We start from the raw sequence: 19176 nt of genomic DNA, 5'->3' as shown, positions 1-19176 counted from the left end.
AGAGGACACGAGAAGGAGAAACTGGCCTGCCGCATCCTGGATAAGATAGAAGAAGCAATACCCAGGGAGAAGCGGGCGGGCCAGAATATGACACCCTACTTGAAATTCCTGGAAACGGCTGAGGAAGAAGCCACCGCACGGTTGAATCAAGTCTACGCTGAAAAAGGGGAGGCAGGGAAAACTCACCAACAGAAAACACAAGAGGAAGGAGAACAAGGAGAATCAGAAGACCCAAGGATAAGGAAGCAAGAGAAAGAGATTGAGAAAGATTGTGAAAGAAGAAGAACACGGATAAAGCAGAAACTGACAGAACTAAGAAGTCCCATGACTCGGGGACAGAAAAAAGAGGAAATAGCCCACCACATACTGGCTGAAATAGACCCACTGGAAAGATGGGCAGAAAGGGAAGGGAGCCTGGGTGAGACTAAAGGATACAGGGAATACAGACAGGACTGGGAAGAATTCCTCAAGAAGGTAAAGGAGGAAGTACAGCAAACCCTGGGGGAAGTCAGCATCCAGAAGAAAAGTGAAGAGGAAGAGGACAAACTAAAAAGAGCCTCCTCTGAGTCTACAAAGAAAATAACAGGTCAGGAGGAGTGGACCCCTGGAGGGGAAGAGGATGAAGAGGAAGTCCCCCAGCAAAGGAAAACCAGAAGTCATGCCAGAGGAAAAACAGAAGAGAGGACCCTAGGAGGAAAAAAGAAACAGGGGGAATGCCAGGTGAGATTCCAGGTGGCAAGTGACAGTGAGAGTGCAGAAGAAAGTGAAGACAGTGAAGAAGACGACGTTTCAAGGGAAATACAGGAAGAGGCGGAAAGAACCCTGAATGACCTCGAACAAACCATGGACGAGGTGAGCAAGGCTTACTACACAGCGACAGAGGAAGGGGACAGAGGCAGGGCAGAACACATGAGGAAACGTTATGGTGAGCTGGAAGACTCGCTCGAGGAATTGAACGAGTCAACACAGAACGAAAAGGAATGTGCAGGCTGTCACAGGGTATGTAAGGGAATGCAGGGCCTAAGGATCCACCAAGGCAAGCAAAAGAGCTGTAGAAACAAAGGATTCGTGGTAAAGGTGTGCCCAATGCTAATTCCACCCAGAATGATAACCAAGGGACTGCTGGGAATCAACAAAGTCAAGAAAGGAGTTGAAAAGGGCATAGGAGAAATTCGGAAAGGGATGAAGAAAGGACTGGACGAAATTGAAGAAGGAGTGAAAAGAAGTCTGAAAGAAAGCAGAAAAGAGCTGGAAAAGATGGAAAGAGAAAGGAAAAAGGAGAAGGAAAGGGTCAGAAAGAAGGGGAGAACGTTGGAAGAAGTCCAAGAAGAGTCAGACCCTGAAGAAACATCCATAATGGCGCCCTTAATATACAAGGGTATCAACTCCCATTACCAGCCATGGGCCCACTCAGACGTGAGTGGTCTCCTGGCAAGGCTCCCAGTGTTACATGAAGGGGCCGGCAGATGGATTACGCATTTCGAAAATGAAACCCAGGGGAGAACCCTGGCTGTGGGAGACATCAAATATGTACTCAGCATGATATTGGGCAAAGCCGAGACCGAGACAGTGCTGGAGCGCGAGAACTTGGGCAGACTGATGTTGACACCTCGTACAGATGAAGACAGATTCGACCAGCATCGAAATGCGATATGGAAGGCCTTGAGAGCAGCTTACCCTAATCAGTACAGCCCCACAGCTGTCCATGTGGAAAAACTCAAAGACAGTGAAAATCCAGCATCCTTTGTGGAAAAGGCAGCCCAGGACTGGACGGCCAGAATGGAACAGAGGCCGGAAGAAACGTACGCAACCACAGTACAGTTCAGGCAGGCAGTAATGGATGCACTGCCAAGACCAGTAAAAACACAGCTGGAGAATGACTGGAGGTGGGCCTGCATGACGAAGGACGAATTTAGGCAGGCAGTCGCCCACCACGTGACTCTGTACAGACAAGGGGAGGACAAGAAAGAACAGCAGGAAAAGGAGGCCCTGCGAAAACTAACCCAAATGCAAATTCAGGAGGTAAAAGGCTCAAAGAAGGCAGCCACACAAGCTCCAGTGATGCCAGCGGTCCAAGCCCCAGCAATGCCAGCTCCAACCCCAGCACCAGTACAGATGGCAGCACCAGTAATACAGCAGCCTGTGGTCATGCAGCAGCCCCAACCAGCGCCACCAATGATGCCCACACAACAGGGACCAGGGGGATGGTATGGGCAAGGACAGCAGCAACCACAGCAACAGTGGTACCCACCAAGAGGCCGTGGAGGGCCTCGTCGAGGAGGATATGGACAAGGAAGAGGAGGAGGCTATGGAAGAGGACAACAAAATCGAAACCAGCCAATGGATAACAGGTGCTGGGTGTGTTGGGGTGAAGGACACATCTCAAGAGACTGCCGAAATAGACCCCAAAACGGAGGTCAAGGAGGAGGCCAAGGTGGTGCAATGCCACCACAGCAAGGACAAACGCAGGGAGGAGCCCAACCACAGGGACAGATGCAAGTCTCTCCCTACGGGGGAGGCTTCTACCAAAATTGACGAGGCCCAGAAAACCCAGGGGAGGGTCAGTTTCCCATCTTAACGAGGGGAGCTGATAAGGAACCAATGCTGCAGGTTCTAATACAGGGCAAAGAAGTTAAATGTTTAGTAGACACAGGAGCAACGTACACTTGTCTTCACCCAAAAGATGCCCAACACCTCCCCAGATCTTCAGGAAAGTTTGTGAAGACAGTGGGTTTTTCGGGACAAACGCAGCTCATTCCAATGACGATACCAGTGTCAATTCAAATCGAAGATAAGGAAATTAGAATACCAGTCCTAGTAGCAGAGCATACGCCTGTTAACCTACTAGGAAGAGACGCCCTGTGCAACCTAAAACTCCAAATCGAATGCTCTCCTCATGGAGTGGAGATAACAGGATTGGCCACACAAATGGCCCTGATGATAAGTGAACCCCCACAAAACGACATCCAACAGGTCTATTGGATTGGACAATTGGAACCAGACCTGGAACGAAGAATCTTTGCACAATATGGACACCAAATCAGCGACCTCCATGGTCGCCTGAGGACACCAAGGTGCCCTCTCCACTGTACAGTAAAATTCGACACGACACCCAATGAGGAAAGAGAAAAGAAATGGAACAAGGAAGTGGGTGTGTGGAAACGCATTCCAATGGACATACATGCAATAATAGTAGCCAAGGAAGGAGTGGCTGCACAAGTGAAATTTGTGGAAGGATGGGACATGGGCATACACTTTGACATGCCTGGAACAATGCCCCACATTACCCTGAGAGTGGCAGTAGGGTACAGATCGAGACAAATGGGCCCAGCAATGCTTAGGGCCAGATGTGCTAAATGGAAATACACCATGAACGACCGATTCCAAACAGCCATCGATCCCGGAAGCGGCCCAATGTTCAGGATAAAACTGGACAACCCAATCACGGTGTGGGGTGTCCCGCAGGTGATTGAGATAACAGAAGCAGAGTGCCAAGAACAAAAGGAAGTACCCTACGTGAAGGGATGCCCATACGGAAATGAATTCTGCTTGTGGCGATTGTTCCCAGGAGCAGGACGACGATGTTGGGACAAGACACGCCACAAGCCTTTCAGCAGTGAAGATATTGAATGGGAAACATACAAGCAACATCTGTCATGGCGCTCAAAGAAAGACTCAACACCTCTTACAGGGCCAAAGCCTGTTACAGAGGAACGAGAGCTAACAAAGCAGGAGCAGACCTTACAGGGTGTGGCCAACATACCTTATGTAAAAAACTGTCCATACGGTAATCCGTACTGCATGCATGGCCTGATAGGAGGAGAAGGATACAAATGCTGGGACAAGAAGAATCATGTACCCCTCACCATATCTGACCCAGACTGGAAAAGGTTCGTGAGCGACTGCGCGGAACAGGAGGAATACCGACGGTCTTGGAAAATGATGCTAATACAGGAAGTGACAGAGACAGCCGAGGAAAGGACCAACAGGATACTAGGGCAAGTCCCACCTTCAGTGTGGTCTCAGGGGGATGGAGACATAGGGTTGGTCAAATCAGCAAGCCCTGTGGAGTTCAGACTAAAACCAGGGGCCACACTGCCGTTTCAGCCACAGTATCCAATATCGCCGGAAGCAGCAGAAGGAATCAGAGGAACGATTGAGGAGCTGCTGAAGGCGGGAGTTCTAGAGGAAGTCCCAAGGGCGAGATGCAACACGCCCATCTTCCCAGTACTGAAAGCAGATGGAGTAAGATGGAGAATGGTACAAGATCTCAGGCCTGTGAACGAACGGATTGAAGACTACCCAGCAGACGTTCCGCACGCCAATGTGTTGATGACCAACATCCCACCGGATGCAACAGTGTTCTCTGCCATTGATCTGGTTCAGGCATTCTTCACCATAAGGGTGGCACCAAACAGCAGAGAGCTCTTTGCTTTCCAATACCAAGGGAAAACATTCCAATACACACGCCTCCCACAAGGCATGAAACACAGCCCACATATTTTCAACCAAGCTCTGAAGGAGGATCTGAAACATGTCAAATGCCAAAGTACGATCCTACAATACGTGGATGACATTTTGTTATGTTCACCAGACCAGGAAACATGTGAAAAGGATACCGTCCTTGTACTAACTGTCTTGGCCGAAGGGGGGTACAAGGCGTCAAGGAAGAAGTTGCAATTTGCACAGCCCCAGGTCATTTACCTGGGGCGACTGATCACCCATGGACACAAGGGCATTGCCCCAGAACACATTGAGGCCATCACCAAGGCCCCAAAGCCAAATACAGTGAAACAAATGATGTCATTCATAGGTCTCATAGGGTTTAGCAGTGACTGGGTGGAATGCTATGAGCAAAAGATAGCTCCACTACGTTCTATGATTGTCAGAGCAGGGACCAGCAGCCTCAAGAATCGAGTCACATGGGCTCTGGATGGAGATGAGGCCTTTGAGAGAATCAAGAAAGAGCTGCAGAGGGCGCCAGCACTGGCGCTACCTGACTACAACAAGCCTTTCCACCTGTATGTGACAGTAAAGAAGGAACCAGGACAGGATGCGTACATGGCAGCCATTGTCTCTCAAGCACAATGCCATGGAAAAAGGAAGCAAGCAGTGGCATACTACAGCTCCAAACTGGACGCGGTAGCACAAGGCTACCCACCATGTTTTCAGGGACTAGAGGCGGCATACTTAGCTTATGTCAAAGCGTCTGGCATAACAATGGGTTGGCCTGTGACAATCTACACCAGCCATGCAGTGGCTCAGTTAGCTGAACAGGGAAAGTTTTGCCTAACTCCACAAAGACAGCTCAAATACTACAACCTATCCTTCTGTCCTGACGTCACGATAAAAACATGCGACACCGCCGGAAACCCAGCTGACCTCATACCGCTCGAGTATGAAGGCAGCCCACATGAATGCGTGACGGACTCAATAGCGTTCTCTAAACTTAGGGAAGACCTAGAGAGTGAACCCCTGTCAGAGGGAGTTACCTATTTTGTGGACGGATCTAGTCACAACTATGACAACAAAACACATGCAGGGTTCAGTGTAGTGCAAATGCTAGGACCAAAAGACTTCGTCACAGTCATGTGCGAACCATGCGTACAACCATGTTCTGCCCAGTTGGCAGAACTAAAAGCTCTTACAGCAGCGTGCTCACTTGCAGCAGGAAAGGAAGCAACAGTACACACAGACAGTGCCTACGCACATAACGTCTGCCATGTGCATGGGGCACAATGGAAACAGAGAGGTTTCAAAAAATCAGATGGAGGACCTATCCAACATCTCGAACAAATTCAACTACTCCTAGCAGCTATGATGCGACCAACACGGTTAGCAATATGCAAATGCAAAGCACACTGTAAGGGGCAGGACCATATTACCCTAGGTAATGCAAAGGCAGATGAGGAAGCAAAGGAAGCAGCTTTTCAGGCTAGGCTTCAGAACAAGGCTCCAAAGCCCCCTCAGGAGAATGAACCTCACACTGTAATGCTCAGCAGAGTAGGCCATGGCACGTGGCCACGGCCAATGCCATGCCCCGCCCCCTGCCCCTATCCCTACATGGAGTGCCTGTGGTGCTCCCAGTGGTACGACCCTGAGCATCACCACGAGCCAGACCCCTCCTGCTGTGCCCTATGTCAGAGGGCAAGCTGCCCTATCTGTTGGGATGCGCCCTGTGCCACTAGGTACCCAGCGGGACTGATGGATCGGATCATGACATACGATAAGTTGGTACTACAGCAGAACAAAAACATGGCACATTTGGCACTACAGGCTCCTGCCATTGAGGTGGGGCGCATGATGGTCCCAGCTGCAGCAGCAATGCCAGGGGGAGATGAGGTGAGAGTAGTTATACTCAATCCTATCCACCAACTAGATACGATCAAGGAAATGCAGGCGAATGCCCCCCACTTTGAAAAGCAGAGGTGGCGAGACAGGGGGGCGGCTCAGGACAGGGACGGCCTATGGAGGGCCCATGACGGCAGAGTGGTGGCCTCGAACCGGCTGCTAGATTTCCTCATTCAGGATGCGCATGACGTTGATCATTGCGCAAGGGGGGAGGTCAAGGATCAGATCCTTAATATGGGGTTCTGGGCACCACTACTGCAGGATCGTATTAGTTTTGTACTCAGAAATTGCGACACCTGTGCAAGACATAACATACGAAAAGGCATAGGACCAAGACCTCTGGGACACATCCCACTCCCAGACGGCCCATTCAAACACTTAGTGATGGACTACATTGACATGGGCAAAACAGTTAGGAAATTCAAACATGTCCTGGTCATAGTATGTCGATACTCAAGGTGGGTGGAAGCCTGTCCAACCACTGGGCAGGATGAGGCAACTGTCATTCGCTTCCTCACAAGGGAAGTGATTAGCAGGTTTGGCATTCCAGAGACAATAAGCAGTGACAATGGCAAAGCATTCACAGCTAACACATGGAGGGAAATTGCTAAAAAACTACAGATCATGACTCGCTTTGGTTGCGTTTACCACCCCCAGAGCCAAGGAATGGTAGAAAGAGTAAATGGAACATTGAAAAACAAAATTTGCAAAATTTGCCAGCATACAGGGCTAAATTGGGTGGATGCACTGCCCATTGCTCTGATGAAAATGCGTTGCGAGAAAAATCGAACCACCTTCCTGACACCACACGAGATGGTGACAGGAAGGGCAATGCCCACTCCACGATACCATACGGATGGGCGACCCCCTCTAGCAATACTAGAGGGAGAGGTGGGCAACTACATTAAACAACTCTCTCAAGTTCACAGGGCAATTTACAAGGAACAACGGAAGAGGGAGGAGAGATTGAAGAGAGAGGCGGAAAGGGGACCCATACAGGTGGGAGATTGGGTGTACCTAAAGGTGTTCAAGAGATCGTGCCTCGACCCCAGGGCAGAGGGACCATACAAAGTGACTCACACCACTCCCAGGTCGGTAAGGGTTGAGGGGTCAGATTTGTGGTATCACCTTAACTCTTGTTACAGGGCACCTCCACCGAGAGAAGCAGGAGAACCGGAAGGCGACGACGGAGATGGGAGACCCCCAAGCCCCCCAGGGGAGGATGATGGTGGTGGGCCGCCCAGGGGAGAACCAAGTACGAGTGGGAGTACGACGAGGAGGACAATGCCGGCTCCTGATCATGGCCCTGGGCCTGGTGTGCCTGGGAGGGATATTGTTTTCTCTCCCCTATCTGTTTCTACAGGTGGTGACGCTGATGGGAACCAAGCAGGACCAAGCTGCAGGATGGGGCCTGGCGAGCGGCGACCACCCAAGGCTGAGACCGCTTCCCAACCCCAGGTATCTGGAGGAGCAGCAGCACGCCCCGCCGCTGACTACACGGACAGCTCCACAACCGACTCCTCAGCCACCACGTCTGACGAAGGAGGCTACGCCGAAGCCGAGGAAGGGCCGCAGAGGAGGGAAGAAGAAGCAGCGCCACCCTTCTCCCACGGATTACCCCCATACTACGAGGACTACGGCACTATCAACTGGGAAGACCTTCGCCCCAGTACCAGTGTCCCAGCTGAGGAAGAACCGAGGATGGACAGCACGACGCAACGAACCGAGGTCCAGGACGTCCTTGACGATGTCTTGGCCTACAAGCCCCTTCCCCCCCTACTCAGCCCTCTTGGAAAGACACCCAACCGAGACCGCCCCTCTCAGAGTGGCCCCTACGTTAGCTACAGATACCCAGACACCAGCGAAGGCGCTGGGCAAGAAGACACGGAACTCCACCGGTATAACTATCCTGGAAGAGACTGGGGTAACTACGAAGACCCATACGAAGGTGAATGGTTCCCTCCACACCCAGAAAGCGAAGGAGACGAGGAATAGGAAGAATAAAGGAAGAGGACAGAGAGGAGGCTCCCTGCCTCTTCGTCCAAAAGAAAAACAAAGACTGAACGATACAATGTACAAAGAACTGAATAACAAACCAACTAACGAACCAGGAAGTACCCTTGAAGGGTATGATGGGACAATGATTATGTACAGCGAAGGGTCAGGAGACGATATATATATAATCACAAAGGACACGCCTAACATAAGGGGCACACTTGTAACCAATAGTACGCGGGCTCCCCCAGAAAGCACGCTGACACCCTTAGAGCAGGGTAAAGGAAGACGGAAGAGGTCGCTCAGCAACACCTATGAGGCCTTCGAAAACAATGCCTGGATGAAGTGGGCTGAATTTACTGGAAAGTCGATACACCCTGAAGGACATTGTTATGTGTGTTCGGCAATCAGGCCCAAAATAACAATCGTACCAGCATCCGCCAAACTCGAAGAGGACTACCCGCCTGAAGGAAACCCGCCTGCAAATGCTCTATGGTCCCCATTCAAATGCTACATGTACATGGGGGGCAGCCAATGGCGTGGGCTAGATATGACAACGGGACGATACGAGCAGCGCATGAACAACTCGGAAAAATGCAGACGGGAATACCCAAGCATGGGGTTCAGAACGATGAAAAAGACTCACTGGTCCTATGAGATACCGGAAGGAGTACAGTTCGAATGCTTTGAAAGCATGTGGAAAGGAGGAGAGGTAGTTCAAGAGGGCGGGAAGCTACCTGGAAATGTATCTGGAAACGTTACTCTCTCCCCTGTGGGAAGACATGGCCCAATTAGGAGCATTGAGTGGAAGTTCAAGGGAAGAAGTGACGTATCATGGAACCTTGTCGCAATGCACGATCCCCGAAACGAAGAACCTGGAGAAGTGACGTATTATGGAACCTTCAAAGGACGAACAATGTTGAATTTGACGTCTGGTGATCTCACCATATCCAACCTAACTAATCAAGATCTAGGAGAGTACTCTGCTCAGATTAACGAGAAGAACCCAAAGCCAGAGGACATCATCTCTCTGGGGGGCTCCCCGGAACTGAGATGGCCCATAGGTGCAGGAGAAGATGTGGGGACGTTTGAAGGACTCTGTGCGACAAAATGGGTCCGCTCGAAGCATCCTTATGACTTCCACCTACAGAAGAGGAGTGACGGCACTAAGCCCCAAAAAGACGTGAGCACGTTCCTACTTATGGAAGGCCAGGACATCCCAGTGGAAGGCTCATGGTGGGCATGCGGAAGGAAATGGGGGATACGTAACACCCTACCGAGACTATGGCGGGGAATGTGCGCGAAGGTGGAGCTAGCCCAGCGAACTCACATCATTCCATGGAATGAGAAGGATTCCAAACGACCCCCAACGATAACAGGACCACCAAAAAGAAGAAAAAGAGAGGTGTATCTGGACCAATTCGGTCAACCTAAGAAAATTCCCAAGGAATTTAAAGTACGAGATGAAGTGATGGCGGGACTCGAAGCCGCCATCTGGTGGGTCGGACCATCCATAGCAGCAACAAAAAATGCATACTGGATCAATATGATCAATTACAACTATTTGCGGTTCATGAACACTTCTATAGATGCATTCACTGCCGTGGGCCGCAGAATGGATGCAATGGAACGCCGCTTGAATGCCACAGCAAGAATGGCCATGGAGACAAGAATGGCTGTGGACTGGATATTAGCCAAAGATGGTGGCGTGTGTGCAATCGTGGGAAAGGATTCCTGCTGCACATACATCCCAGGACCAGACGACGAAGTTGCAGACTTCAACAACGCGTTAGGAAGACTTAAGAATCTAAGTACGGAGGCTCACTCCATTTCAGGAAAAGAGCCTACGTTTGAACTTCCGGATATAACGGGCATAACGGGCTTCTTTGATTCTGTGGGCCAATGGTTTAGGGACACTTTCGGGTCAATAGGGGGAACTATAGTGGCGTTCCTCCTGAAAGTATTGCTGGGAATAGCCCTAGTAGTGGGGCTATTCTGCTGTATCACGCAATGTTGCAGTAGGGTCTGTTCTAAGGCAATTGCCAAACAATTCCTCGTCCAGGGAATGGAGGAGGAATACGAGATGCTCACATTGCCTGACTACGAGAAGGAGGGTGGGGCCGGCTATCCCCCACCCCCACCTTGGCCGTCTCCTGAATGGGAGAGCTTGGGAGTTTAAGGTTTTCTCTGACATAAAATACGCCCACTGGAACTTACACATACACACACACGTACACTAACAGGTAACTGCAAAGACACATACCAGTCCACACCGAGCGATGGAGACAAGACAAGGTCAAAATCAAGGCTGTGGCTCGACGCAACGTCGCCCATAAGGCATACACGCTTAGCATAAGTAACTTAGTGTAATAGAGGATTAGCCCTCACCTGCAAGGCCATCCAACGTTAGAAAAGCCTGGATAGATGCTTGCCCATGACAGTACTGCTTATTCATGATGTCTGTAGCCTTGCCCCATTTGTCACAGACCACCCCTGGGCCCGCCCGAAGGGCGTGGCGGGGTGAGTGGCCCAGGCGATATCCAACGACGGGTAAGACCCTTATGGCCAGCAGGGGCAACCTAAGGCAGGGTAGGTCGTCACAAGCGCCCCACCCCAGTGTGGCGTATACTTGCGGCCAGTAACGCACACATGGTCCGGAAGGGATCAATTCGCACCTGATCTAGGTGCCAACGAAGGGGGTTGGGTCAGTGTACGGGGAAGGCTCGACGGCCAGCATCGTCTGGCTTCTTGTAAGCAGTCTGTCTATAACCTGTCATTATTCCTATTACTATTACGTGCACGAAGGCAAGGCCCATTGGCAGAACCAAGCATGTTGCTATATATCTCCTATTTGGCATGGTGGCCGTTGCGTTTACATTGGGTTGTTTGACCCGTAGGCGTTAGGGAATCATGTCTGGTGGTTACCCTAGGGGCGAAAACCGTCTCGGGCCCTAGCCTTATATATTTATAGTAACGATTGGTCTCCTCTGTCGCTCTGTCTGGATATTTTATTCTACACGTAAATGCACTCACATAGTCACACCTATATACTCAGTTAAATACTCATATTTCCTTTATTTGTATACTCACATATGTACTTACCTGCTCATTGCATAGGAACTACTTAAGTGGTGTGTTTATTGTTTAGAGTTAACATGCTCATGTGCCACTAGTCATAGGGTGCCGTGACCATATAATAGTTCACGACACGCCCATATGTTTAAATCTGCTTCGCTGCATAATTCATAGGTGAGGCTAATTTAGCCTCAAAGGGGGGAATATGTGGTGTTTTTTCCTTGACTATTGTTTAAATAATACATAGTGGTAAGATACATTAATAACCTTTAATGCCATATACTCATAAGAAAAGGATCAACATGAAACAACATGAAACAACATGTATAGGCATGTACAGGCATGTACGGACATGTGCTGGATCAGAGTGAAATAGGGGAAAGGGGACTTTCCACTCAAGCAGGAGTGAGGGCAATGTGCCAGCTGGTTGAAAGGGTAAAACAGATGCAAACTGGAAAACTGGAAAGAACCAGAAAACCCAAACTATGGCAGAAGAGCACAAACAACCATGACTCAACATAGTGACCTAATGAGAGGTGTGCTCGTATTCTTTAAAAATGGAGGAGGGTGAAACTTCCACCATTATGATTGGATCCTCTTGCTCCTCCGCCTTTCTGATTGGCTAAAACACGATCTGGTGACGTCTCAGAAGGAGGCGCTTCTGAACAGAATAAAAGGGGGAGCAGAGCAGCCAGAACTTCAGATCGATCTCGTCGAGGTACCAGCTGGTAGCGCCGCCTTCACTCTATTGCTTGGTAGTGCAGTTCAGACATTGTTTGGATTGTAATATCATTGTGATACAGTGAATAAAGATCTTCAGTGTTGGGAAGTCTCTGTCTACGTGGTCTTCTTCGGATGCTTGGTCCAGAGTGATAATTGGTTTCTTTACAAGAGTTAATTGGTTCCAGAGTGCTAATTGTTGAGAAGTCCAGGAGCGTGGAATTTTCCACCACAAACTCTTTAATATGAGTGGTAGCCATGGCGATCATTTTGTACAATGAGGTAAGACATTTCATCATCGAAAAACTTAGATTTGCCACCAATTTGCTTAAGCCTACCTTACATTGCCAGACTTTGCAAAGATTTGGAAAAGATTTTTGAAAAACTACATCTCAGACCCTCTCACATCTAAAGACAATTCATTGAGTTTTTAGTCACAGGCCAGTCTCAGATTAGGATTTTGCAAAGACTGTGGGTCACTATTTACAAGACTGCTGCTAGATTCCCTCAAATTATTTCCATCGTGCAATAGGCTACACGTCATCATTCACAGGAAATCACATGATAGTCTACTCATATCAAAGTATTTTTTTCGCGTTTCTGCAGCATTGTTTGATGTGTGACATCACTAACAGATATAGAGTTGTTCTGTCACGTAGAACAGCCGACTAATAAATTATAAGAAATGAAATAACAAATAATCATAAAGGCTACAGCTGTCGCCTATTTTGCCCCTTCCTGTTTCATGTTCGCGCAAGGTTACTATTGGTTTTTAATGTTCACGTCACTATTTGCATGAGCCACGACTGAAAAGACTTCCGATAATATCAAACATGTTTGATATTGTCGTAACGGCAAAACTAGAAAAAGACTGCCTCCGACGGACTTAAAACCGCTAAAATTGGCACCTTACACTAAACGATTTAGATGACGTGAGCGCGCTGCGATTTCAGTACAACTCCCAAGATTTCCGCCCGATTTTGGAAATGTAGTCGCCGACTGTTAAAACAGACCAAAATCGTGCAATGTAAGCCAGCCTTTAGCACAGATCACACAAATGATGAACTACGTTTTCACATCGACTGGCTTCTTACGTTCATATATGCACCATAGACTGTATATATAGACCATAGACTGTAAAAAATATGGACAAAGCGTCTGTGACGTCACCCATAGATTTCTGAAGAACTCAAATGAAGCCGTTTATGGGGGGTATGGGCGGCGCCATCTTGGGAAACGTTGGGAAATCCTAACCACGCCCACATTCTGGCCAATCCAATCAAATGGGTGAAAGGGCGGGCTTTGTGCGAAACTGAGCCGAACAGGTGTTCTGTTCGTTCTGCTCGGCTTGTTCAGCTAAGCAGCTAATACGTTACGAGACTGGCAAGCTTGGCTACTGCTACGTTTACTGCGAAGCCACCGAAGTCGAAGACTGAGTCTAACCCACCTGAATTTGCTGGTAAGTTGAACCGTGTTCATGTATGTCTCTTAAAGGCATGTGTTCAGACATCTTATGATTATGTATCCTGCAAGCTAACCGGGTAAACTCATGTGAATAGTTAGTGCTGCTAACAAGTTAGCCTACTATAATGAACGGAGTTGTGTTTGCGCCTTCTAGCAGGTGAAATAAGCTAGCTGTTAACGTTACGTTACCCCATTTACAATAAACGATAGAGAAAGTTAGACTCCACTACAGATACATTGATCTTTAGCTTTAGTGATTAACGTTACCCATCTCTGTTCTCATTACAGTGCATGGAAATGCACTGTATTGTTATTCCTAGGCTTTTTACAGTGCATGAAAATGCACTGTACTGTTCTTCCTAGGTTTCTTATTATTCCAACTTCTTCTAACGCTCGCAATTCAGCTTGAACCGTTTAACGTAGAAACTTGATTCAAACTTTGCTACGTAGGTCTTACTAAGGAGACCTGTGCAATGTTTTTTTCAACTTTGTAACTTTTATACTTTTTAAACTATAAATTAAAAACTATTAAAAACTTTCCCATAGACTTAACATTGCTCATTATGACATCACGGCAGCAATTAGAATGTTACGCCAGGTGGCCAGTCCAGGTGCAGCAGCTCTCTCTCTCTCTCAGGCACACTGGCTCTCTTGAGACTACATTTTCTGTTCCCCTGTATCAACTGTATCAACATAAGTCTTCCTAAGTCCATCCAACTTTCTATCCATTCATCTTCTTCAAACCATTCACTCATCCACCCATTCTAAACAGTCTGCCTATCAACATCAATTAGACAATCTACATTCAACTTTTAAACAATCTACTCTGTCTCAGGCTTTAAGCACACTCTGGCTATCTTAAGACTAGCCAGTTAAATTGATTACACCTGTATCTGTATCCACTACTCTCAGTAGAGAGCTGTGTCTCTCCATTCTACAAGAATATAAGGCACATTCCATCCAACTTTCTATCCATTCATCTTCTTCAGACCATTCACTCATCCACCCATTAAACTGTCTATCAACATCCATTAAACTCTCTGTCTATCAACATTAATTAGAGTCTACATTCAACTTTTAAATGATTTACTGTCTCAGGCTTTAAGCACAGTCTGGCTCTCTTAAGACTAGCCAGTTAAATTGATCAACTACTCTCAGAGAGCTGTATCAGTGTCTCTCTTATAAAATCAAGCACCTTGATTATCAATGCAGACTGCATGGTGCTTGATTAATACACCTGTGCAGGGACCTGATGAAACCTAAGTTATTCACTTCGTCTTCGACCTGCTAGAAGGGCGGTGTCACCCTTTCAAGGACGGAGGTTTTTTGGCTGAGAGAGAAACGGCACATTAGCGTTTGCTCTAGCAAGCTAGTTTAGCGAGTCCAAGTGGGTGAGTGAGCAAGTTTTCGTTTCCTTTGGAAGTTTCTTGAGTTGTTTTGGTAGAGCGGGGGTGCAGGTCCGACGGCCGTCGGCTGGCCTACACGCTTGCTTTAGTTCATTCATTTGCTCACTTCACTACACGATGGAGTCTGAGGAGGAGGAGGAAGTAATAGAGAGTGAGTCACAGCATGGAGTTAGGGCAAACCTTTTGAATGACTGGCAACGTGATACTAGAAAGAGAGTGCGGGTGAGGAGTGAGGAAGGTGAGAGCCCTGTGAGTAAAGATAGAAGGCTGGAGGGAGTAGAGTATAAGGTGTTTATTAAATTCAAAGTTGACATAAGCAAGCATGATATATCAAACCCAATGAGACTTACCAAAGTGTTAAAGGACGCAATGGGTGAAGTGGCTTCTGCAAGATATGTAGGAACTGATAAAGTCATTGTCTTTTGTAAATCTAGACAACAACAGGAAAAAGCCTTGCAGTTGACCAGGCTAGGGAAGGAGGAGGTGGAGTGCACAGTGCCAGGGGCACGTACAGAGGTAAGGGGTGTCATTGCGGGTGTACCACAGTCTATAACAGAAGAGGTCATGAAGTCTTGTATGGAGGGAGGAACACTAGTGAAAGCAACTAGATTTCATACCACTAAGGATGGAAAGAAAGTGCCAACTCAGACAGTTCTTTTGAGTTTCAGTGATGAAATACTCCCCCAAAGAGTCATGATAGGATATGTTAGTTACCCAGTGAGACAGTACATCCCAGACCCCCTGAGGTGCTTTAAATGCCAGCGATTGGGGCATGTGGCTGCTGTGTGCAAGTGGGGAAGGAGGTGTTGCCGTTGCGGAGGGGACCACGAGTATGGGCAGTGTGGGCAAGGGGTGGCGCCCAAGTGCTGCAATTGTGGAGGAACGCACAGTGCAGCGTACAAAGGTTGTACAATCCAGCAGCAAGCTCAGGAGGTACAGAGGTACAAAGTGGTCAACAGAGTAACATATGCTGAGGCGGTCAGAGAAGTCAATAAGGGGAGTAGGCCTATTGCTGTAACAGAGGTGGCAGCAAGTCAGGGTGGGGGAAGAGGAAAGGAGGAGGGTCAGAGTCTCAACCACAAGTGTTTGGTGGAAACATCCACAATGTTGGTAGATAAAGTCCAGTTCCTAGCTTTCTTAGCTCATGTAATTAATTGCTCAGCCCAAACAGAGTCGCGAACCGACCGCATTAAAATAATTGTAGGTGCGGCAAAGACGCACTTAGATATGGCAGAAGTGACCATAGAAGAGGTTACGAGAATGTTACAGGAGGGAAGAGCACAGTCATCCCAGGAGGGCGAATGACCACAAAGCCTTTGACAATTGTACAATGGAATGCAAGAAGCTTAGTGGCGAATGGTCAGGAATTTAAGAAATATGTATATGAACTTCCTGTACTCCCTGACATTCTATGTGTACAGGAGACCTGGTTAGCGTCACAGCTGCAGTTTGTTATCCCAGGGTACTTGTCAGTACGTAAAGACAGACGTGAAGGGCAAGGGGGTGGATGTTGCACTTTTGTGAAAGTAGGTCTCTTATATAGGGAGTTGCAAGTGAGTGATGAGAGTGAGTGTGTGGCAGTAGAAGTTGGGTGGACAAAAGAGGAAAATTTTATTATAATAAACTTCTATAATCCATGTAAAGAGCTATCTGTGGAGTTTCTAGAAGGGGTAATTCAAGCTGGAAGCAAGAAGCAGATATGGTGTGGGGACTTTAATGCATATAACACGTTGTGGGGAAGTGAGAGCACTAATCAGAATGGCGAAGTGGTTGAGGAATTCCTGGACAACCAGGCGTTAATCTGTTTGAACGATGGGCGAGGCACTAGAGTAAATATCACCACAGGAGCACTAACTATGTTGGATCTTACTTGTGTATCTAGCTCTATAGCTGGAGTATGCGAGTGGGACATATTAAGTGAATCTACTATAGGGAGTGACCACTTTCCTATAATGTGCAAAATAGGTGTTGATGTGAGCAGAGAGGAGAGCTGGTTCCCAGCAAAGTGGTGTTGGGAAAAAGCAGACTGGGAAAGGTTCAATGAAGTCTGTGAAGCTCAGATAGAACACATCATTATAGGAGAAGATGTCAATGAAGCTGCAAAGGCTATATCAGACATGTTGCTAGGGGCTGCTGCAGCCACTGTGCCTAGAACCAAGGGGGGGTTTGTGAAGAAAGTGGTACCTTGGTGGACGCAGGAATGCTCTGAGGCTATACAGATAAGAAACAGAGCTTTTAGGGTGCTGCGGAGGACACTTACACCAGAGAAGGTCTTAGAGTACCAGAGAGCGAGGGCAATTGCAAGGAGGACCATCAAGACTGCAAAAAGGAAATGCTGGAGAGAGTATTGTACCCAGATAGGGGATTATGTGCAAGTGCAAGAGGTGTGGGGTATGATTAAGAAAATAATGGGGGTGTCAAAGGCAAGAAACATCCCTGTATTAGCTGAAGGAGACAGAGTAGCCAGTTCTGCAAGGGAAAAAGCAGAGATGCTGAAGAACGCATTTGCAAAGGCACATAGCTCAGCTAACAGGGGGGAGGAGTGGACAGCGTACACACATACACTGATGAGGCAATGGGGGGAGGTATGCAGGATGCAGGCAGAGTGTGGGAGCCTTTTGGATAACGACATCACCCTACATGAGCTAAAATGCACCTTGAAGAGTACCTCACATACATCACCAGGCCAGGATGGAGTATGCTACATCATGCTGAAACATGTGTCTGACACAGTGCTAGGAAAGGTGCTGGAAGTATTCAATAGAATATGGATACAGGGTAAAGTCCCAGTAGCGTGGAAACATGCCGAGGTTATACCCATAGCCAAGCCAGGGAAGGATCCATCATTGGCAACCAGCTATAGGCCTATAGCACTTACTTCTAATATGTGTAAACTGATGGAAAGGATTCTAGTAAATAGATTATCCTATTTTATGGAGAGCAGGGGTCTGTGTGCTGGATATCAAAGTGGATTTAGGAAGGGGCGGTCAACCTTAGATGCAATGATCAGACTAGAAACTGATATTAAGAAAGCTCTGGCCATGAAAGAAGTACTAGTGGCAGTATTCTTCGACATCGAGAAGGCATATGATATGCTCTGGAAGGAAGGGCTCATGATACAGCTTAAAAAGTTGGGAGTAGGAGGGCGCATGTACAACTGGATTCTGAGTTTTTTATTTGGGCGCACAATACAGGTGAGGGTAGGAGCAGAACTCTCAGCAGTAACAGAGGTAGAAAATGGTACGCCGCAAGGTAGTGCCATTAGTCCAATATTATTCAACATAATGATAAATGACATCTTTAAAGAGGTTAGCCCAGACATAGAGGTCTCCTTATATGCTGACGATGGGGCAGTTTGGAGAAGGGGAAGGAATGTCAATTTTGTGGTTAGCAAAGTCCAGCAGGCAATCAAGCAGGTGGAAAAATGGGCGGGTGACTGGGGATTCAGGTTCTCAGTCTCTAAAACTTGCTGTGAATTCTTCACAAACAAAAAGGTGGCCAGTAACGTTAAACTGTACTTATATGATGAACCATTGGAGAGAGTGGATGTTGCGAGATATCTGGGGTTATGGTATGACAAAAGACTCACATGGAGCATACATATCAAGAAACTAGAAACAAAATGCAAAAAGGCCATTAATGTAGTGAGATGCTTAAGTGGTATAGACTGGGGGGCAAGTAGGGAGTCCCTAATGACTATATACTATGCTCTTGTACGATCAGCGCTTGACTATGGGAGTATGATCTATGGATCAGCGTCTGCTAGCCAGCTTGAGAGTTTGGATAGAGTACAGTCAAGGGCTCTAAGGCTATGCAGCGGTGCACTAAGGTCATCCCCAGTGGCGAGTCTGCAAGTTGAACTTGGGGAAATGCCATTAGTATTAAGGAGGAAAAAACTGGCTTTAGCCTACTGGGTAAACTTGGGTGGCCATGACGAGGAACATCTTTCACAGTCAATCCTGAAATCTTGCTGGGAGTATACAGTTAAAAAGGGCCGAGGGTTTGGGTGGAGCATAGGGCCCTGGGTGCAGGAGACGGGACTAAAAAAGGAAGTGGTTGCCCCAACAGTGCCAATTCCTCCAGTTCCCCCGTGGCTTTTCCCACACCCAGTAGTTGACTTGGAGGTGCTGGAATATGTGCATGAGGAGGCAGAGCAAGAGTATCT

The 19176-nt window shown here is 47.8% G+C and overlaps 1 long non-coding RNA gene across 1 annotated transcript in view; it reads right to left on the bottom strand.

Annotated features, from left to right (window-relative positions):
- Positions 1-19176, bottom strand: part of LOC134068954 (uncharacterized) — a 48089-nt gene that overhangs the window by 5284 nt on the left and 23629 nt on the right. The window lies entirely within an intron of this gene.

The sequence above is a fragment of the Sardina pilchardus genome, chromosome 21, assembly GCF_963854185.1.
Source record: "Sardina pilchardus chromosome 21, fSarPil1.1, whole genome shotgun sequence".
NCBI classification, from domain to species: Eukaryota; Metazoa; Chordata; class Actinopteri; order Clupeiformes; family Clupeidae; genus Sardina; species Sardina pilchardus.
Note: the sequence above shows the minus strand (reverse complement) of the source record. Positions and strands in the feature narration are given on the sequence as shown.